Consider the following 24,119-nt stretch of genomic DNA (forward strand, 5'->3'; position numbering starts at 1 on the left):
TAAAAATAATATTTTTTATTAATCGTAATTATTTTATCGCAAAGTAGAGATCAGGAAAGATTTATTACATGATATTAGAATTTAAAATGTTATCCGTCTGGCGGTTTTAATTTTGCAAATAATCTAAATAAAAGTATAACGAGGAATGTAGAAGTTGTCACGAGAAAAACGATTTCATCATTATATTGAATAATTTATATAATATCATTATAATGTACACTATAATGTGTAAAACATATTAGAAATATTTTCATTTTATTACAATATAAACAGGAGTGGTACGTTCTGTGATTCAACCATATATTCTCATTCATCCATCGGTCAAGATGGTCAATACATGTTCAAGTATATCTGCTCGAACCCGCGATAATACCAAGGAAGTATTAGTGCCGCGTCTAAAATCCTCATTACTAGAATACCTACCTCATTACTTAGGTTTATTGTTCTTTACGGTATTATACGGGATAAGCCGGTTGTCTCGTGTACGGCCGCTTTCGGCCAAAGTGTGACCTTTGGTCGGAGGCGGCCAGTACCCTTCCTTCACCCCCAAAGCATTTCTTCAACCAATTGGCAGGCAACTAAACAGCCGTTTCCCTCACTTTCTTAACGAAAATTACCATCAACCAATCCGCTCGTCTCGGACTTTAGACACACCTTAGTTTTCCTTCTCGACATCACCTTCATCGAACTTTAATAGTCATCGACTCTTCCGTCAAAACACATTTCATTCGAGTCTCCGAAGAAACAGACATGCACTCAACGCATCGTCGCGGACACTTCTAGTGTTTAAAAGGTGTTGAAAATAAACAGTTATGTTTAAAGTGTTAAGTGAGTGACATTCGGTGAGCATGAAGTGGCTCTTTTAAAGTGAAATCATACATCTATCGACGACATGTGAATCTTGTTCAAGGTTATCCAGAACGAGTTAGGGGAGTTCGACGACGATGAACACGGGCGCCGATTCGATGCACTACGCGAATATCGCGCTCTCGTCGCACGATTAACGAATCTCGTCGACAGTGAACGAACATCACCTCTCCTAGACATTCATAAATGGCAGATCATCCGCAATCTCTGGGCCGATGGCGATTAAAGTGACACAACTGCATTTACCCACATTCGACGGAGCCATGGAAAGTTGGAATATTTTCTACGACATCTTCTCTGTAGAAATGGAACGCACCGACTATTTGACACCCGTACAAAAGCTACAGTATCTCCGGTCCACTGTAATGGGAAAATCCGCGTACTGCATTCGATCGTTGAACACTGCTGACGCTAATTACACCCACGCAATCGCCATTCTGAAGGAGAAGTTCGACTGTCCAGAACCTAACCTCGATCTACGTCACTGGAACGCGATTCAAAACTATCCTAAGCTGACCAAGGAATCGTCGAAAACCCTGGAGTATTTGGTCGATACGATCAAGCAATATCTACGCGCGTTGACGAACTTAGGAGCGCCAACACGTCAGACACTATTCTTATGGACATCATCCTTTCCAAGCTAAGCACAGACGTCATTCGATATTGAAAACTCGTGACGTTTTCTGAAACTCCGTCGACGATTTCACCCTCTACTCAATTGAGGCTACACCCACCACCTCCCTCTATTCGCGAAACGAGTGATCAGCTGCGAAATCGCCAAAATTACGACTCGCTGGAATTGTTTGTCCCGCTGATCGGGCAAAGAAGCTGCTACAACGGGTTTGGTAATGCAAGATCAATTGGGACGAATGTCCTCCAGCAGACATACATTAAGAATGAAACAGATGTTATCCTCAGTTACCATTACGGAACAAGACCTGGTTCCTATGCAGGATAGTAATCGAGTCCGCAATAAAGATGGAATTACACGGCTTCGGTGGCGCCAGCGAGAAAACGTATGGAATCTATACTTATCTCCGCACCATGAACTTGACGGACACGTCTGGATGCAACTACTCAGAGCGAAATCAGAGGTAGCACGGCTCAAATAACATCATTGCATGACTCTAGCTGAGTGCTGCACTGCTTCTCACGTCCGTGATCGCTACAATACGTCGTGCTTTGCCAGACGACGTTACTCGGACCTTCCTGGTGCATTTTGATACACTACCTCTATTGAATTAACATAACTAACATACGGTGACAACCGATGTCGATAACCGTGTGGCCGAAATCCTGACGATTTGGCAACCAGAATGGTTACACCAACCCGAAGGATGTTCCCCAACGTGAAGCCCAACAGCATTAGTGGAAATACCGGAGCAGAGAAAGGCGATTTGTCTACCCACGACACTCGTCGATCACAGTTTGCTAGAGGGATATTCCTCCTGGCCCAAAGTGTTAAGAATCACCACTCGCTGCCTTCGTTCCAGAAGGAATTGGACAGAAGACTCAACTAGTTCCAGCATCTGTTAGCGTTGCTGTACGCCACACACACACACACGCACAAACTCAACTAATTTCAGGTAAACAAAATATCAAATTAAAAGTATATATTAAAAGTATAAAAAATATAGTTACAGTTACAAACATTAAAGATGACTAATGGTAAATAACACGACTTGAACATGAAATTAAAAATATTTTTTTACAATGTGGTAGCATTCGATTATAACTTTATTTATTCGTAACTGATAGTGTAACGCGGTTAGCGACATAGGTTGTCAGCGTATGGGGTGACTTGTTAATTCAATGGAGGTAGTGTGTCGAAATTCACTAGAAAGGTCCGAGTAATCTCGTCTGGCAAACTCGATGTATTGTAGCGATCAAGGACATGGCGAGCGGTGCACCGCTTAGCTCCAGCCATGGAATGACGTTATTTGAGCCGCGCTACGTCTTATTTTGCTGTGGGTAGTTACGTTCAGACGTGTCCGTCAAAGTTGACGGTGCGGAGATAAATATAGATTCCATACGTCTTTTCGCTGGCGCCACCGAAGCCGTGTAATTCCATCTTTATTGCGGACTCGATTACTATCCTGCATAGGATCCAGGTCTTGTTCCGTAATGGTAACTGAGTATATCTGTTTCATTCTTAATGTATGTCTACTGAAGGATATTCGTCCCAATTGATCTTCCATTACCAAACTCGAATGTCGAGGGGTGTGATGTTTGTTCACTTTCATCGAAAGTGAACGACCACCATCACCCCTTGATATCCATAAATGGCAGATCATCCGAAATCATTCATCGATCATCAGGATCAGAAGTTTCGATCATTCGAAATCGCGAATATCGCGCCCTGGTCGCACGATTAACGAATCTCATCGAAAGTGAAATATATGAACTCGAGTCCCGAACGTTCGTAATCTATGGTGCTAACCACTGCGCTGCCGTCGTCGGACATTAATTGGTGTCGTCCACCAATTGGTGGTATTTTGCTGTCGAGTGCTGCCACATATTTATACATATACAAATATACATAGCCAATGTTTGAAAATGTTGATTGAAAATATAACTTGTGTTAGCGTATTATTAAAAGTATTCTGTTTCGTTCTCCATATAATTAGTAGAAATTAATTAAACGTCTTACATTTAATATGGCAATACTTCAGCTGTTAGCTAAATGTTTATCTTATTACGATTGTTGCGATTATGTATATTTATTCTGATGTAATTATATAAAAAGTTAAAGAGAGAAAGAAAAAGTTTGTATTCTGTAGGTTTTTAGAGAAATTCCATATTTTTCGAATGAGTATAACTAAAGTGGAATATAAATGTGGATTTATTTTATTTACTAAATGCAATTTTTGTTTAGATATTTTATGTATTTGTAGATATTATGTATGTATAATACAATATATGATGTAAAATATTGTAAAATTAATTTATATATGTAATTTATAATCTGCATTGTTTTCCATGAGTTACATTCATACATTCAAGATAGGAATAAATGGGATTATATCGTAATGTCAAAATGAAGTCAACGCCTGTTAATCACTTGCATTAGAAACGAACCATTTCCGTAAATTATGTATCTTAGCTTATAATTTCAATTGTCAAATTGTCAATAAATTATCTATAAAAGTGTCCGTAGTTAAATTTTTTAAGTATAAATAATTAAATAATCTATAACTAAGTACTAGTAATTTTGTATTTATAGCAGATTGTAATGATGTATTGTCAGAAAATAAACGTATATTTCATGTAACAAATTAGCCATTTTGTTATTTATGCCCAATTTTCGATTAAATAAAAGAAATCAATAGGAAACCTGTAAAATACCGAATTTGCTGACTTCGTCTTTCTGAGTTTTCATGTTCCTTCTGAGAAAATACGTCTGATTTAAGTACTATAGGTCACCGACGGCGCCCTTCGATTATCAGACCAGTCGAATGCTTTCACCAAAGAGGTTACCGAGACCCGGTCATCGATCCTTTGCCACGCTCGTCCAATAGACATTTCTAAGGGTTCGGCCCATGACACATGAATAACCATCAGCGCTAATACTTGCCTGCAAGCTGCTTTTCGCGTAATCATGTCCTTAAAGGTGTTTAGATAAACGACCATTATCATTTGATCGAAAGTCTTTCCACACGTAGAAACTCTTTAAAAATTCTTTCATCTTTCTTATCAATGCATAGATTCAAGATCTAAAATAGTTGCTTTGATTTTCATTAAATATGCAATATATTAATTAGCGATGTTCGTGTAAAATTCTGTATTCGGCCACATGCTGAACAATTTGACATGTATTTTCCTAAATTGATAATGTATAAATATAGATTTCTATATATTCTTTATAAATCCTTCGTGTAATTTTCTTTAAGTTACATATTCGTATGATGGCTTTCGATACGTGAAAAATATTTTAATATTTCGTTTCTCGTTGAACTTCTATTTGCTCAGGTAAGTATTTATTATAATAATCTACAGGTGTTTTCTTATTAACTTGCAAAATATCATAAAATCTTGTAAGTAGAAACAATCATCTATCGAAAGAACGTTTTAAAACCTCCAAACTACATCTGGAAAACGTAATAATATACTTTTGTTGGAGACATGGAATTAGAAAATATTTTGTACTTTATAAAATAAATTGTAATAAATCACAATTAGCTTTAGTATCTGAGATATTCAGTGCGAAAGTGGTATAAGTCAAAGAAGTTGATTACTGGATGATAAGGAATAGAGTAAAACTGCAAGCATCGACTGGACAATTCTCACTTATACTCCTACCCACAGAGAAATTAATAAAGCTATATACTTATACCACTTTTGCACAAAACAGAATGACGGTTACGCTTTTGAGATGTGGTGCTAAAAGAAATAGGTAAAAAATAAAAATACCACTTTTGCATTAAAGAAATAATTCATATTTATTTCAAATTTATCTTTAACTTAAGAAATAATTTTATAAAGTCGTGAAATTACTTAGTTTTGTGTATGTATTTAACAATTAATTTTACGATATGTACAGTGACAGTTATATTTTCTTCGCTTCAGTGTTTATGAAAAATTCATTCGGTAGAAATTCAAGTCACGGTTCTATCCATTCTTTGTTATGGCACTTCATTTAAAAACTATTAAAACTAAACTATTAAACTATTAAAATAGAACAATAAGATATATATATATATATGTATGTCGGAGATGAAAGGACACCGGAGCCTTTCTTTTGGAATGTTTGCGAAGGTCCCTAATACTTTAGTCCAGACTCTTAATTATAGCCGTACTTAAACAATAAAACTGAGTAATAGCTGTTTATGATTTAATCCAATTATGTTTGCCGAAGATTTATGACAGTGGGCTTGGGTTCGAAGTGACATAACGGGTCACTGAACGTAGCCACAGTCACGGCAGGGGCGTGTACCTAACAGAGGTGTAAAGTAATTAAATAACTCTCCTTAAAAACAAAGATTGATTTGAGGGATATAGAGAGATACGGAGAGGAGTATAGAAGGGCAGTTCCACTTGGACTGAGGCTGTATCCGATACACATCGAGTTCCTAATTGCAATCGTCATCCCGTTGACCGTGTATTCGTTATCGAATCTAGACTCATCGTTATCGACATCTCAATTATTCACTCACCGATAACCTTTGCAATACACTCGCTTCAATAAATATCATCTGGTGTACAACAATGATGGACAACTCGCAGAAGGATTCATTACACGCCCCGTTTTGCAAAGACGATCCGACATGTATATAAATATTACACATATATTAGGTATATGATATAGTAATGTCATTTATGTAGTATTATATCATGTATTTACATAACGTATATGGTAAGTGCATTTTTGTTAATTTCTCGATCTTGAACAATTTGTTAGGTTCATTAATATATGTTTCTTAAAAACAAACCACAAATCTTTGAAATTTTGGAAATAATGATATAAATAATGAATTTCAACAGGATGCAAAAATACATATTTAATATTAAGCAAAATTGAGTATAAGATTGCTTGTCATAGTTGTGTCTATGGTCTTTACATATTTTACTGTAACTACAATATATCAAGGAACTTTTAGTTCTCCAAATCTTGGTTTTAATATTGCTCAAAGGAATCAATATACCATAGTATAATAACTGTAGGGTAAAGTACGATTAATTGAGTTACAAAGATATTTGAGTAGAGCAAAGTAATTCGCCTAATTTGGTGATAAAGACTCTTTAAATAATATTTGAAAAACACTATTTGACTCGTTATTACTAGGATGATAATCGTATACATTGAAAGCCCGACAGCCATACATTTCGAGGATATAAGACAATGTAAATTATGTTGTGTTATTAAAATATATGTATGTGTATTGTTGATCATCAAAAATATTGCTCATCAAAAGAAAATAAGTTTGTTCAATCTTAACTTAACTCAATTGTAATTATCATAATTCAGTAGCGTTATATTATTTTATTTCTAAAAGTTATTTTGTTGCCTATTTTATTAATCTTTATGTAATACCTGTTTAGTGATTCAAATAACTCTACCATAGAATTATTTAAATCATTCTTCTCGGTCATAAAGCTTTCTTCTACTGGACATTGGTTTGTTATTATATTAAAGACTAATAAACTAATGTTTATGGTGTTACTAATAAACAACAAGTTTGATTATTCAGCAGAGATTTGACATTAAGATTGAATTTTAAGACATTGAAACAAGTGACTTAGTTACTCTCACATACAAGAGTTAATAAAAGTTATTATTTAAAACAGTTTGTTACCTATTGGTTGTGTCAAAAAAGTTTTACATAAATTATATCGCATTTGGTGGAACTCATCGAATGGATGCAATTTGGTTCCTTCATATCTAATATCTTCTAAGATATTAACATGACCGTGGGTTTTTTCAAAGTCAATTGTTTTAATGTTACATTATAGCTGATGCAAAGATGAATTCAACGACTTGTAATAAGTTGATCATTAGTTAATCTTGAATCTTCTAAGATATTAACATGACCATGAGTTTTTTCAAAGTCAATGTATTTTGTTTTAATGTCACATTATAGCTGATGCAAAGATGAATTCAACGATTTGTAATAAGTTGATCTTTAGTTAACCTCGAATCTCAAAATACGCTGTTGCATATTTTCTGCAGTACTGCAGCTGGTACAATGTATAGTTCGATTTTGAGGTCGAAGGTCCTCGCTTTAAGGATCACCTTAATGTTTCAGAAAATATAAGATATAAAAGAAATCAGTCTGTATCCATTCGATGAGTCTTTTCGAATGCAACATAATTCATTTAAACGTTTTTTGATACAATATATAGGTAACAAATTATTTTAGCGTAGAATAATTCTTATTGACTTACCCTGTATCTCCATTTACTTCGTTTATATTTGTATAAGTTTCACCGATCAATATCCAATCGTTTCATCCTCGATTCCGAAAAAGATTTTAATTGCAAAAATTATTACAGACGTACCTGCCTCGAAACTATCGCAATCTCTTTCAGATTTTCATCTAGAGCTACTTTTATCTCCAACTGGAACTTTACTTCGCTTAAAAAGACTTGTTGGAAACAAGTTCCCTCGAAGAAGTTCGTGAATGCTTGAAAAACAAATTGATGGTAGGTTACGGAAGAAAAATCGTGCAGTGCCATAAATTTGCAAGGCGAGAAAATGTCAAAAGACAGAGTACGATAAGTTGGCCAACAAAGAAATTTCTGCTGTTCGTTGCAAATTTATGTTCGACGTAGAAAACAATTTAATATTAACGCGCTATCGATTATTCGTTTGATGCTATCGCCGTTTTGATCCGGAATCTGTGTTCGCGTGTACGCTTCTTTGCTCAGCTGTCGATCCGCGGATTATCAGGGACCAACGCGTCTACGAAGCGTACGTTACCTCCAAGAACTTGTAGATTTGCGGTGCATCCACGAATTCGTTTCGAGAAACATGCAGACGTTAAGCGGGAACGACAGATAATCGTAGTTTCGAAAGGAGAGGAAAGGATTTAACTTCGATGGATGCGGCGATTCTCTCGAACTTCACCATCGCTTATGTCTTTACGCTGTAATGCGCTCAAAATATTACAAATTATTATTGAATAGAGGATATTTATGTAAATTCATATTTTTATTTGTAGTGTTAAACAAATGAAATCTGAATGGAATTTCATTCGTTCTTATAATATTATAATTAGACTGCAGATTTTTATGACTTCATGCAAAATTTAAAAATATGAAAATGAAAAAAATGCATATAATACACAAAAATGTAGAAAATATCTGAAGTAGTGTACCTGTTATAATTGAAAAGGAGTTACTATTTAAATTCTACTTTTTTGCTTATGTCCACAAAATTATAATTTCACATAACAATCCACAGTCTAATTATAATACTATTTTTAATGTTTTATTAAATACGTTTCTTTTTTATATACGTGGAGAAATCCTCATGAACACTTCGCCCCTCTTCTGGAAAGCGGCGGGGTAGTGTCGGACTTACCGACTAATACCCCATGGTGGCTACCTATGGCTTAACAGAAGCGCCCCCGGAACCTCATTATTACTTCTTATAGTGGTTATCTTTGTTTTAGCTTTCGAAATGCTTAGACAATCCGAGAACTATGCTTCTATTTATAGTATTGTTGGATGTGAATTTATACTTTTTAAACTGATATTATACCTATCGTTGCTCTACTTCTTAACTGTCCCAACTCTATTTAAAAAATATAATTAATCAATCCATATATATCTCATCGGTATAAAGAATATAAATTCATTATATGATGAATTAATACGATGAAAATTGTATTGTTGGAAAGCAAGAAATATTAAATTCTTTCAAGTCTTAACTTCATTTAATAATATTAACCTCCATAAATCTTAAACTCAGTTTTCTCAGCTTACAAACTGGCGGAGGTAGAACAATTAAGAACCAGAATGAATATATTTTTATCATAATTCGGACTGGTGGTCTGAATGGTGGACAAACTATACGACTTGTTACATTATCAAAAATATTATAACTTTATTTTGGATATTTTGTATGTTTTGTATTTTGTATTTACATTTCACATAAATGTACAAATATTTACAGCTTAATTATTATGCTACTAGGAGATGTAAACAATTTAACATACTGTAGGTTTCGCTATTAATAGATTATTTTTTATATTTTGTTATTTTTATATCATTATTGTTTTTTTATTATTTTTGTTAGTATAGCCACCAATGTGGCAGGTACGCTACTAGGGGACCGTGGTAACCTAAGCGGGGGAAATAGAAGCAGTAGAGTGCGTAAATGAGCGATCTAGAGATCACGACGAAAAGTAGACGTGAAGCACATGAGTAAATAGAAAATAGAATATCTTGTAATAGACACTAATCATTTTAATGTTACGTATACATTAAGTGTTATAATAAATAGTGATACAAAAACAAATCTACCATTATTATTATTATTTTTTTACTAGACTATTAACTTGATATTCAGAGGTTATTAAAAAGTACTCTAAAGTACTTATCAAAAGTAATATATCCATTCGTGTTTAAGGAAAATATAAAGGCAAAGTAAAATAATGTTTCATAAAAATATACTATATATAAAATATAGCTATTCTAATTACAAAAGAAAGCTATTATCTTCTGTAACACTAACTTTTGATGAATTAAGATTTTCAGAACTTTTATTTAATCCTAAAGCTCCATCAAAGTCGGAAAATTAATATAAATGTTTGTTATGTTTTCCTCCTATCATCTTTAACCATTTTAGCGCCACGCAGCGCGAACGTGCTGTTGGCATACTGTGGTGAACTGTGTCACGATGTTTGATCACGATCGTCAATTCGTAATGCACTCGGTTTCGAATATAGTTCGTCGCGAGTCATATCAGAGTTTCCTCTCGTAGTTACCTTTTTTTCAAATGATCGTAAACCACCTGCATAAATAAGCTGTTTTTATTGAATTTATTTTTAGTTACATATACTCCAGAAACATAATATAATATTTCATTTATAATAAATATAAAACTAGATTACTAATGCTCATTCTCATGTCTATAAGTAGGTCTTTCATTTAGTTCACCTATTGTCCTAGTTTCTTTCTATTTTTTTATGTTTTTAGGATGATAAATGAGAAAAGTAAACAATATATATTAAATCAAAACACAAAAATGTAAACAGACAAAGACATTAAAATTATAGTCATGGTTTCACAGGATCGTGACATTCATTATTTTTAAAACAGACATGTTTATGAAGACATAATGGATGAAGCACTTCTTTTCGCTGCACACAAATTAAATTCAATCGTTTTATACCGATAGTTTTAGTGCTACAAACTACCTATTGTCTTAAATTTCTGCCTGGTAGTCGTTAAGCCAAATATTCTGTCATCATCACTTAACATATGTTGTTTTTTGACTTGCATCCATTCAAGCTCTATTTCAGATATAATACTTGATGTAAATTCCCATCGAGTCATTGGCTTCTTTTTGGTAATTTCATTATAAAATAGATATAGAATTAAATAGATAGAATTTAATACCATGCGGGCAATGATGTGAAACGTAACTTTTTTCCAATATTAAGATAGACGTATAACATTTTGTCCGATTCGTCAACTCGCCCATAAAACGATTATAACAGTAAACGATGCATGATTTTACTCTACTTCTTTCGTTTCCATTTCGCCTTTTTAGTTACAATGGTATTGCCATTTGAAACGTGCGTCGAAATTAATTTGAATACTCTATTCGCGTGTTCAACTATTGGCATAAATTTTACGCATGGGTCGTATTTTTTATGGTTTGGTGGGAAACATTATTTATCATCGACTAAGTGAAAACAGTGATAGATAAGCTGGAATGTATTTCGCGAAATCATTTTTGAAAACCAGGGTATGCTGCTTGAATTTTTCGCCCAATAAGAAAATATTGTTGGTCGCCTCGTTATCTCATTTCTTAATAAAACTGCTATTTTGCAAGGAATGTGCCTTTACTTCGGGCAAAGTAACTGGTTTCCATGGTTTCATTCGAGATCCTTGGGTGATTTCACGTGATTTTATTAGTTGTTCGGCGTACTTATTCGTTTCGCGAACCATAAATGTTAGCAGGGATGAACCGATCAACAGATTAAAATAAACGATAGGTTTAGATTCGTTAGTTAGCGATGACTGTAGCCCAGTGTCTTCGGTAAAGGGAAATAAGTTCTCTTGTTCACCTATATCATCAATAAAAGCACTTGCAGATGTAGCAGAAGAGATAAAATTGCTTCGCTTTTAGACGTATCAAAGTTGTCTATTCTCTTCCTTTTTGAGACTGGAACGATCTCACTACAGCTATCGTCAGATTCAGAAATTGAATTAGGTCTCCAATTTGACTTTGTCTTTTCTTTTTCGTATCCATTGCCCTATACCGGATACACGAAAACAAATACTTAAATTAATTAAATGAAACTAATGTGTAGATTACCTCTTGAATTGGAAAACTAAATCCTGTATTATAGAATGTTATCACGCAATCAAAACGCAAAGCACGAATATTTGGCAAGCTTTTGAGAGTTTAATATAACGTTTCTGATATGACTGATGAAATAAAGCACGATCGCGACGACCGGCATTTCTCGCAAATAAATGAACGAAGCGCTATCGCGCAGCGACACGGATTCTTAAAAACCCCTAGCACTAAAACGGTTAAATTTAATTTGTACACTATCTCGTAAATGACGAGTCATAATTCATATTATCTTTATTGTAATATGGAACAGACTTTAGATGGCAACAAAAGGAGACAATTTATCTACGCGTGTGAAACGAACGATTAAGTAAAACTGCTGTCGTAAGGATGGGACAGAGTTCTCGAGTGATTCTTCTGGAAGATGTTTATTCCTTGCAGAAACAGCCGGACTGTTTACAAAGAAGAACGGAATCACAAAACCCTGGCAGAGAGAATTAAGTTTTCACAAGTAAAAGCATCGAAATGGCTTGGAAAAGTGTGGGAGAAAGTTGGTGGGCGCGAACGAAACGGAAGCAGAGGTAGGAGAAGGAACCGGAAACAACACGAAAAGACAGGCTCCTCTCTTTCTGCTGCGAATGCCTCTCGGTTGAATGGTGCTCGATATTCCCTTTTTTATCTTTAATTCCCTTTTCTGTCGCAAGAATGAAGACAGATTGCCACAGCGCGGTGCTCCGGTTTCCTTTGCTTGCGTCTTCCAACTTCGTTCCATCCGATTGCTTTTCTCTTTTCATTCGTATCCATGGAACGCGTTCTATCCGTTCATTCCTATATTCTTTTTCCCTTCATTCGCCTCTCAATGAGAGAAATCCTATCTTTTTCGTCATATCGATCACGACCACAATGTACGTTTAGTCGGCAGTAAGTACCTTATTCGACAAAGACCACATAGTTCCAGGGTGCAGTTTCAATTAAAGCAACGCTGTCACACCCCCTTTAATGCTCTTTGGCAATGCAATTAGCCAGGCACGGCACTTCTACCAAGGGTATCCCTTAAAAGGGTTGAAAGCGCGTGATAATTAAGATGCTACGCCACTTGCAAGAATAATTAAGTACTGACTCCGGATAGCGGTCGATGCTTCTTTTCTTGGAAAGTATATGCGTACACCATCACTCGTGAGTATTCGGACAGTTGCTTTTTTTGACAGAATGCAATTTAATGAAACCTTTCAAACTCAATGATTCGTACTCGCAGTATTGTATTTTTAGAAGTTTCTTCGAATATTTGTTTTTAGTAAAATTAGTCTTAATTTTAGTATGTAACACATGATTTATAAAATCATTAAAAAATATATTTTTACTACGGATAATTAAAAAAAAATTTCTTTTTCACGAACTAAAAATAATACCGTCTAGCAAGCGTTAGATTAATGCATATGGAATAATTTTATTCTTTATTATCATTGCAGTAGGATAATAAGACGATACGAGTTACTTTTTTAAGTTAATATAGAATAACAGAATTGACATCGCATTTCGTGGAACTGTTTCATTGATAGGAAAGCCCTTTGACTTTAATGGTTTTGAATACACTTCATTTTTGTCCAAAACGAGATAAACGAGATTATTACAGATTTCCGCTTTCGGGGATATGCATAGTGATATGTATATCATAATGGTGAAAATTATGTATCCTCCCAAGTTGAAGATTTTATTGTTTATATCACATTTCTCTCGATGCTCTCAATTCACACTGTCAATCTTAACACCTGTGGATAGGCCAACCATTTGAATCATGTATTTAACTGTAATATGCTACTGTTTTAATACACAGTTCAGAAATTTATTTATGTTATTTGTGTTAATTTTAGTTCGACGAATTATTCTTCTCAAAATGCTTTATAACTGTATAAATATAGATATAAATTGATAGCATAATTAGAGTAAAATTTTTAATCAAAATTCAGTTTATCAAATATTTATTATTTATTTATAAATTAAGGACAATTTGTTTTAGTAATTTTTCTCGAGATTATTTCCTAGTTTCCACAAATTTATTCAAATGCTTCACATATATTTCGATTCTACCATTGTATATTTATGTACGATATCAGATACAAGAAATAAGAGCTTCATATCGTATACACTTTAATAATTTATGACAAATTAACTTTCCAGCAATTATTACTAAAATAGTTTACATCTAACGAGGTTTAAACATTTACCCGATAAGCACGTATTTTACCTAAACGTACTATGAAACCGTTTAACAGAAACCCAAATAAATTTTATAGTACCCGTTCTAACATCCATTATACAACCTGGCCATAAATCTAATTCTGTATTTATTGTACGATGGATTCAAGTACTACAATAGTTACCTAGAGTGGAAACGTTCCTTTGTAACAAATGCATTTACAAGTTAATACATTCGTAACCGCTAACGTAAAATTGTGTGCTCGTATGATCATATAAAATCACATCATTTTATAATATTACAAAAAGATGTAGGAAATTTCGGTTATTTATGAATTGTGCTAATGATCAATTCTCTTATTCTTTTTATCAATGACAAGTGATTATAAGCAGTTGGTTTATGTACATTGATATGTACGAAGCATAGGACATTTATGTACCGACCTTGCTTTTGAAGCATTGCTGACGAGCGAGAGGGGCAGGAAGGCCGTAGCCTCCTTTTGCGAGCTAGTTATGCTGTGGAAAGAGACAGCGGTGCGGGCGAGGGAGCGGGTTTCCAATCCCGAGAGGATCGGCCGACGAGGACGCAGCGGTACCCGTGGACGCGCCTACACGAGGCGCGCGAGGGCCACCGCGACCTCCGATGGGGGTTGAAATTAGGTGCTGGACTCCCCAGCACCCGGGGGCCACCAAGCAGTCCGGTTAGGAGATCCGGACGGCCCCCGGGAGACGCGACATGGCAGCACACCGCGCCACTTGCGGACAGAATGTTGTGCGCGAGGGGGCCTGGTGTGTCGCCTCAGCGGTTCCCTGTCAATCCTCGATCGCAAGAAGGACGGTCATCCGACACTACCACACCACTCTTCCCCCTAGAAGTGGTGGGTGTCCGTGTGGATTTCTTCCGCGAAAAAAAAAAAAAGAAAAAAAAGGACATTTATGTATGTAGCCAGGCGGTCTTGCACGACGGCTCGTGGGTGCGGTGCGACGCGCGACCACCGCGGCCCCAGCCCCTCGTGTAAGTTGCGCACTTGAATGCCTTTAAGATTGCGTTAGATCAAAATCAAGGTTAAGTCGGCGGACTTTTAGAATACGATAAAGCCTCTGAAGAACATTTCGAAAGATTCGTTAATAAATTATCATTCATGGGAGAACAGTTCCCATAAATGTATACATTTAAAAGGGGAATATTTTGAAGAGGACTAATTGCTTGTACCATTATCTAATAAAGTCTGCTTTCGACACAACCAGATCGCATATTTTTTGATCACGCGTCGTATATCTATAATCATGGGCATATTATTAAATAGTTGTGAAGCTGAGATCAAAACACAATGTGTATTCTATTTCTTCTCAACTCTGTACAATCACTTATGCTGTTGTCGACATTGAGTTCAATTAGTAACAATAGTTAATATAAGTTGCGTAATGTATCTTTAGAATTGATATTGTAACAATATGTATTTGCTAATGGCTAATAAGCTGATGCGACGTTAGATAAATAAACTAAAACGAACTTTTATAATCATTCTGGTATACACATGTATATAATACATACTGTAGTGACAATAAATTATAAGCATTTTTTCCAAATTTATAATTACTGATCCATGAATTAGACTGCGAATTCTTATGCATTTATAGAAAATTTAAAAGTGCAAAATTGCATAAAATGTACATAATATGAAAAAAAATATATATATATATATAATAGCCGAAGTGTAGTACTTTATATAATAATTAGGTAGGTAAAACAATTTTTTATTGAGGCTCTACTTTTTCAATTATATACTCAAAACTATGAATTTGCATAAAAATCGCAGTCTATTGACGATGTTTATATGTAAAATATAATGTTTGCTACCTTTTCGAATATTCTACATTCCTTACATTTACTTTTTGTCTTATTTATCTATCTTAGATCTATGTCACCACATATTAATGTATATATAATATTAAACACAAAATATAAAAATCATTACCTATTCCGTACTGTTTCATCATTTCAAATACAAATAAATAAATTAATTCGTCCCGCATTTGCGAGAAATTGAAAAGCGCAAAGGTACACAGAATGTTTAAAACGTAGAATGTCAGATCTGAAATATTTCAACTATAAAATAATTTCCAGTTATTAATATTCAAATGTTAAAATATTTCAGATCTAACATCCGAGGTTCAAACATTTAGTGTATCTTCGCATCTTCAAATTTTCCACCGATGCGCAAAAATTTTCAATCCGACAATTGCCAATAAATTATCGATCGCAGAAGTGTCAACATTTCAGTCAACCAAGAGCATCCTACCACGTAAGGTCAAACAGTAATTTTTCCAAGAATATGATTTTATAACCACCCTGTATATCGTATCAGTCCAAAGACCTTTCCCCTTCTTTTTTCCTTTTGTTGAGAGGAACACGATCGAATGTTATTGGCCGGAGCCAAAAATTGCCGGTACCGTTTATCTTGAATCTCGAGCGAAAGATGTATCACGATAAACGACCCGATAAAAGGGGTTGGAAGGAGGTCGTGGCGTGGGTCGGTCGCCACGACAGGATGATGCAAAAAACCACTTCGTCTTGACGGTTTAAGAGGCAGTCGCTCGTGAAGCCATACGCGTCGAACGCAGCGTCGCGTTTTCGATGATAGAAATTGAATTTTCCCAGTTTTCCAACCTGCCGATTCGATTTGTTCTGTGATGTCAGTGTCCGGTGAAACTCTGGCAAGTTAACGATCGAACGTAGTCGATTCTACTCCGAAGGAAAGAAGATAAGAACGGCAGAAAGAGTGGAATATGAATTGGAACAATCAAATAGGATGTGTTTCTCGGTAAAATAATAAAATGAGAGGTTAAAGAAACTGGACAGAAGGGAAAGTTTATTAAAGAAAAGTTGGGTTTTTTATTCACGTGAGCTATACAAGATAGGGTAGGTATATACGGAAATATACAGAGTGTTTTGTACACTAGTAACTTGTGTAAATTAAAACGTAAAGCATATTGGAAAATTATTTGTGAGAGCATCTTGATTGAAATATAATGTGTTGTATAAATTTACAGTCAGCCACAAGAGTTTATATACAGGGTGCGGCCGAATAACATGTACAAGCGAGCATGAGGTGATTGCTTATGAAAAGATAAGAACAAGATATGGAATAACATTTTTTCATCTTCTCAATCTTTTCAATAAATCGAAAATACAGAATAAAATCTTTTCTCAACTTTGTTTCCAAAGCAATAAATTTGAAAATTTATCATACGCATGTAAATACTAGATCGATTCTTAAACTAAACATGTTCAAACTCTGTTTTCTTGAAAATAAAGCCTTAATGTGGAAAAATTTTATTTTATATTTTTTATTTACTCTCGCTTGTACAATAATATCCTATTGATCGTTTAGTCAGTCGGTAATTAGCCATATTTAGGTATACTTGACAAATTTTCAAACTCAATTTTCTCAAAAACTAAACCATAATGAAAAAATTTGATTGCATATTTTGTTCTTATTTTTTCATAAGGAATCACCTCATGACCACTTGTTCATGTTATTCGGCCGCACCCTGTATATCTATTAAGTTTGTCATATTACAACAAACAGGAATATACGGAGTGTTTCAGAAGATAGGGTGCAAAAGCATTTTAACAAATTGTTTGCGAGAGTACTTTGATTAGAAAATGTATTGTGTGAGTATATACTTAACCATAACAATCTATAAAAATCTCTCAAATTCGTAATATTATAACAGAGAGTGTAATACTTTTGTCAGCAAATTTTGTATTAATCTAATTTAAATACATATTTGAAGAAATAACACAGTTTATCAAAGTTCGTCTTTTTTATGCGCTTAAATTATATAAAGAATGGGATAGGGCATCTTACAAATGAGAATGTAAAGCTCTTTGGAAGATACTTTGTGAGAGCATTTTGATTAGAAAACTTACAGTCACAAAATTCTACACGTACTCCTTAATCCTTGTTAGAAATTATCATCAAAGGAAATCGCATGAACAGAAAGAATCAAATAAATTATCATTTGCGGATAACATTACTGGATAATAATATTAAAACAAAATTTGCATGAGATGAAATCTCACTCATCATAGTCTTCAAGGGTTCAATTTGATATACGTATTAGACCAAAGATGTTAGCTCTAGAAATATTTTTGAAACCAAATTTTGTAATAATTTAATTCAAACACTAGTTTCAAGAAATAATATGTTCCATTTATTATATTTATTAAGAAAGGGGTAAAAAGCTATTAAATGTTTCACAAGAGTGTACATACACATACTTGTTATATCTTTATGGAATTATGTAAATTAGTTAATTTTATAAATAATTAATTCGCTAGTTACAGAATACTATTCACAAAGCTTTCAAATTTTAATATCTATTGTAAGGTATAAAATGAAGTGTGCTGCAAAATAAAATGACAATATTTAGAATTTAATAATCAATATCATTCTTGTATAAAATGAAAATTCATTTCAGTCATTCATAAATTTTCAGCTTTATACAAAATATTGTAAATAACATGATGCAATTATTTATTATACTTGCAAGGTTATTATATTTGATTACTAAATGTTTTTCAAATTTAAATGCCTTTATGTGGAAAAATAATATGAAATAAACACGTTTATTGGAAAATAAATATTCGGAGGCACAACTCTAAAATGCTCCATATAATGTCAGTGGTTTATAGATTGGTTCAAGTAACGCAAGGACCATTGTTTTTCTTTACCTGGGGAAATCCTCATGGAGTGTCGGATTTATCGACTGAAACCCCACGGTGGCCGCCAAGCTCGTTGCGGAGGGGCCTTGGGACCGCTCTAGCATACTCACTAACCCCCTCCACGTTGAAAGTCCGCCGACTCGATATTGATCTTGATCTAACGCAATTTTAAGCGCATTCAAGTATACAACTTGGATTCAATTGAACAAATCGAATTTATTGATTATAAAATTCTTTGTTTAAATAAAGAATGAATAGAATGAAATTTTATCAATGACTTTTTTGGACAGATGGAAAACGTTTGCAATAACATTTATGTACATTTTTAAATTCATTCCAAATTTTACTGAAATAATCATGATAATTGTCCCTCATCACAACATTAATGAAATTGCAGCAAGTTTTATGTAACATACATAATGATACATACATATATATATGTCGGGTTGGCGTTAAGGGCGTTTAATGAATCTTCACCGGTGTTGTTCATTGTTGTCGCACAGACGTTTATTACACAAATATGGTTGATACAAGATTGACAAGCGGACGCGGTAACTAGACGTTAATGACAATGACCCTAGGTTCGATATAGCGAATCCACGGTCCACGGGATAACGAATATACTTTGCTTCGAAGTCTAAGTCGGACTCGACTTACTACTCCTGATACAAGGATCGCTTGATTAGCTCTTTGTTAAGACGTAGATTATTAGCCAATCGTACAAGCACACTAGGTGTATAGCTAATGAGACTGCCAGAAAGGGAATGACTTTCCGTCACGACGACTCTGCAGAGGAAGACTATGATGGGATGTGCCTAAGGGCACGAAATCATCGGATTCGTCAAAGAAAGCCTCCACACGGAGGGTGAGGGAAATGGGCGTTGCTGTTAATTGGTTAATTTCTATATCGGCGGTTAGCAAAAGATGCTAGTCGCCCTTGAGAGAGAGTTCCTGGCGGGAAGCGTCGCACGTGAGGAAATCTGATCTCCCATATCTTTCCGCAATAGGTGACAGATTTACGGGCGGATAGAACGAAGACTGTTTGTCAATCGGAAGGACTAAGTCCTAAGATTTGTAACGGTTCCTCAGGCTATCCGAACACAAACTGTAAACGATGCATCGGCATCTGGCGATCACCTTACTCAAAGAATACGGTCTGTGTGTGACGAGCCGCGGAACTGTTACAATGTTTTATTGTCAAGTGTCGGTACTGCCAATTCTTTAAAGGAAAGCTATGTTACTTTATATCTCTGTTAGGTGGAACGTTCATCCCGTGACCGTGGCTACGCTCGGCTACCGGTTGTCGCCTCGAGCCTAAACTCATTGTCTAAAGTTTCGAATGACTGTGTCTGGGTTATTTCGTAGATACTACAGTATTGAGGCTTTTCCAAATAATTCTGAACGGGGGGACCCGGTGTCCTTTCATCTACGACATATATATATATATATATATATTATTACATAATATATCCATAAAAATTTTCTAAGATAAGAGTTTAATAATTTGTGAATTACTCGATGCAATATTATCAATTCCTGATTAGACTCCAATCTCAAAAATAAAGTGTAAATTAAAACGAAAGGACTTTTTCTTTATTTTAAAAATGGGTAAATTTTAGTACTCGTCGCGAGCGAAAGGTTCTATTAAACAATGGGATTGTAAGAGATAAATGAAATAGTCATTTATCTGAAAAATGATGTGGAAGTTATAAAAAATGTGGTTTAGTACAAAATCATGATCGTGATTGTAACTCATTCGACTATAATTTATCGCTCTCATCTTTTATTCATTAAAAAGTAAGAATCATATTGTAAAACAGTTTTCGTTCCCAATAACAAAAATTCGCCTAACTTTAGTCGTCTTGTTGTCTTATAATGTCTTGTAATTTACATTTTGCCTTTTTTTTTTTTGGAATTGGACTCTATAACCTGGTATAGTTCATAAAAAAGATGAACTATATAATATATAAATATAAATATAATATATAAAAAGATGAAAAGAGATTGTATGTCTTCGGGTAAATGAATTATGTTCTAAATTATACAGTTAAGTTAATACAACATTCGTCCATTTTTAACATTGTCGTGTATTTATTTTTACTTACTACTAACTATTTATTATTAGAAATTGTGCAAAACCCAAAGAAACTCACTGCACGAATCAAAGACATAAGCAAAATTTGTATGGCTTAAAAGAAATGGTTTCCTTATCATAATACCGTAAATACTTTTTCGTCTTTATAAAATCGCAATTTCTAAATGGAACAAGAAATAGTGACGAGAAAATTATTTTCGAGATATATATAATGGAGATGTCTATTTATTTACTTACTATTAATTATTACTAACACCCATTCATTACGATTATTCCAAACAATTTTCTTTTATTATCTCTACAATTTCTTGTCTCTCGATGTTTTTAACCTCACAGTTATTTTTGCAACAATTATCGTACATATTCCTTTAACACATATCGGATGATATTTTTCAAATGAAATTGCCAGAAAATTTTCAAGTGGAGACACCTTCGTTATAACAGCATTACTCGTGACATTATCCCCTTTGGTACTTGAATATCGTGCTCTTTCATGTTCCCGCTTTTCTGTCGACATTTTCTTGGCAATGCACTTAGATGCTATTACTGACAACAGCGTGGCGTCAAATAACGTGTCGACAATAAAATTAAAACTATCCCGTCGAATGGAGTTAAATGTGCATTCAAGCGCCTTCAACATAAAATATCGCGACAATATTTTGTCGAATCCAGATATGTTTTATTCCAGACATTATTCGATCCGCTTTATGAGATATTGACGACATCATTCGCTCCTACTAAAGATTTCGCCTTCTTAGCCCCGCTACTGTCCTCGAATTTTTATGTGCGAATCATGCTTTGGTTTTAAGAAACAAAAGGACGTTTAATGTTTGAAGAAGGTTTCTAACAAAAAATTGTAAGAAATTTGTTAGGGACGGAAAAAAAAGATTGGATCGAAAATAGTTCAAAAAAGAAAACAGCGGATTCGAGTATTTATTCGTTCTATACTTTGGTAATTCATAATTAAACTAATAAGTATTTCATTTATAATATTTTTCTCAGTTAACTTATATTTTCAAACTTTGCTTCTTGATATTGTGATTATGCAAGGGGATTCCGAGAATATGTTCAATATTTTCTCGTCACTATTTCTTGTTCCATTTAGGAATTGCGATTTTATAAAGATGAAGAAGTATTTACGGTTTTCCTGCTGTCTTTCATTCGGTTCATGTGGAACCCATTTTCCCACCTTCTGGATCTTTCCCATGGCTTTCAAACGTATGGAGACGGCTTCTCGTGTCGCGTTTAATCGATCAGCGAGTTGTTGTTGCGTTTGAGCGTCATCCTCATCCAACGATGCTTGCAATTCGCTGTCTTGAAATTTTTTCGGTAGTCTTCCACGTCCTTCGTTCCTCACGTCAAAATTGCCACTTCTGAATTTTTTAAACCACTCAAAACACTGTGATTAACCAAGAGCATGCTCACCGTAAGCTTCGACAAGCATTCGATGCGATTCTGCAGCAGTTTTCTTCAAATGGTAACAGAAAATCAATGCTGTCCGCAAATCGTAGGTTCCAGGCACAAAATTCGACATGTTCAACGCTATTACAAACTATGCTATTGTATGAAACTTGTATTGTTGTAAGTCGAAAATGTTTGTGAGATGTCAACAAAGACTTTGGGCATGAATGACGCAGTTTAGTGATAACTACATTATCAGCTAGGACCATCTATAGGCAAATTCCGGTTTCATACTTACAGACCTGATATATTATAACCTGTTACTTCAGTGTTATAATAAGTCAACCACCTCTATTGTCCTAAATGAAACAGGGGATCGACCAATTCGTGACGTCGATTATCGAATCGTAATGAGAATTTACGACTTTCGTTGACGCGATCTACCGCGAACGCATCTCTCCGCGAACAGTCGAACGGTAGATATAAAGGATATTTAAAAGGAATTGGAAAGACCAATGGAGAATTCAAAGAGGAATTATTCAATTGATCAGGATAATTACTCTTTCCCAAAATATTGATCTGTGAACATTTTATGATTCATAACGCAATTACTTTAAATTGTAATCCGCATCTCAAAAATTGTTCTTCTTCTCGAATGAATTTCTACACAAGTTACACTGTCCGAGGATTAATTGCGCAAGAAAAAGGAGCATATCAAGTAGTTCATACGGAGTTTGGACGATCGATGAAAAGGGAAACGAGAAAGACGAGACGTGACCGAACAAAATTTCGAACCGACTTCCCCGTGAACGCAAAAAAAAAGAAGCAAAATGTCTGACGAGAATGCCGGATACAACCGGCTCAAATGATTCTGATCCAGAGTCTATTGCACCCAAAGTTCATGAAGAACTTTAAAGCAATCCTAACTCCATATGACTGTTCTCAAATCGTGACCGCAATTTGTCTTCATTCGCCTCGTTCGCAACAACGGTTTCCAAAGTTTCGGTAGAAACGATGTTTCTTTGCTATTGACATACACCTACACAGTCGACTGTCCTTCAGCGTCGGCATAAAGAATTTGATTTTGTATAAAATAATTTCAACGACGAAATCAAATCGTTTCCGTGTAACGCTTTGTTCTTTCAACTTCTTTTAACTTCATTTCATACAAAAATGGGGACGAGAATTCGATTGAAAAAAAATACGTTGATAACAGTTCAATGGATTAAACGTCTCTTATTGCATTGTGTGCATACACATTCTAGTTTGTCCGCGATATTTAATTGTACACTTGGTAAAACGCATTGTAAATTGTTTCGATGTAAATTATCCATAGTCTTCGATTGCTAAAAATTTTGCTAAATCCTGCAGATTCTCGAATTTATTCTGTTCTTATTTTAACTAACGAAAAATCTTTTTCGTATTTCAGGAAATTGTTATCTACCAAATTAAAACGAAAAATTATGCAGAACAATAGTAATTTTTTCATATTTTACTCAATCCTGAGGTATATTTTAACGCGAGAAGAATACAATTGGCTTCGAAATGACCAAAAGAATCAGAGTTGAGTGCAGTTTAAAGAAAGAATTTTTTAAGCAGTTACTATATTGAGTAACAGTTATTTTACAATTCAAATAACATAGTATCCATCGGCAAATAAACTATTTTTCTTTTCGGTAAGCTAATACTTTATTCCTTCCTCATCTTCGTCAAATAGAAATTCATTTCATTTATATGCTTTAAAATGACACCGGTTTTCCAAGTATTTAACTCCATATGTATACGTTAGAAGAATCAACGATAATTTAAAAGGAAGGAAAGTAAAAGTAGCAAAAATGAATTGTAACGGATGTTACGAC

The sequence above is a fragment of the Bombus pascuorum genome, chromosome 16 (genome assembly GCF_905332965.1).
Source record: "Bombus pascuorum chromosome 16, iyBomPasc1.1, whole genome shotgun sequence".
In the NCBI taxonomy this organism is placed as follows: Eukaryota; Metazoa; Arthropoda; class Insecta; order Hymenoptera; family Apidae; genus Bombus; species Bombus pascuorum.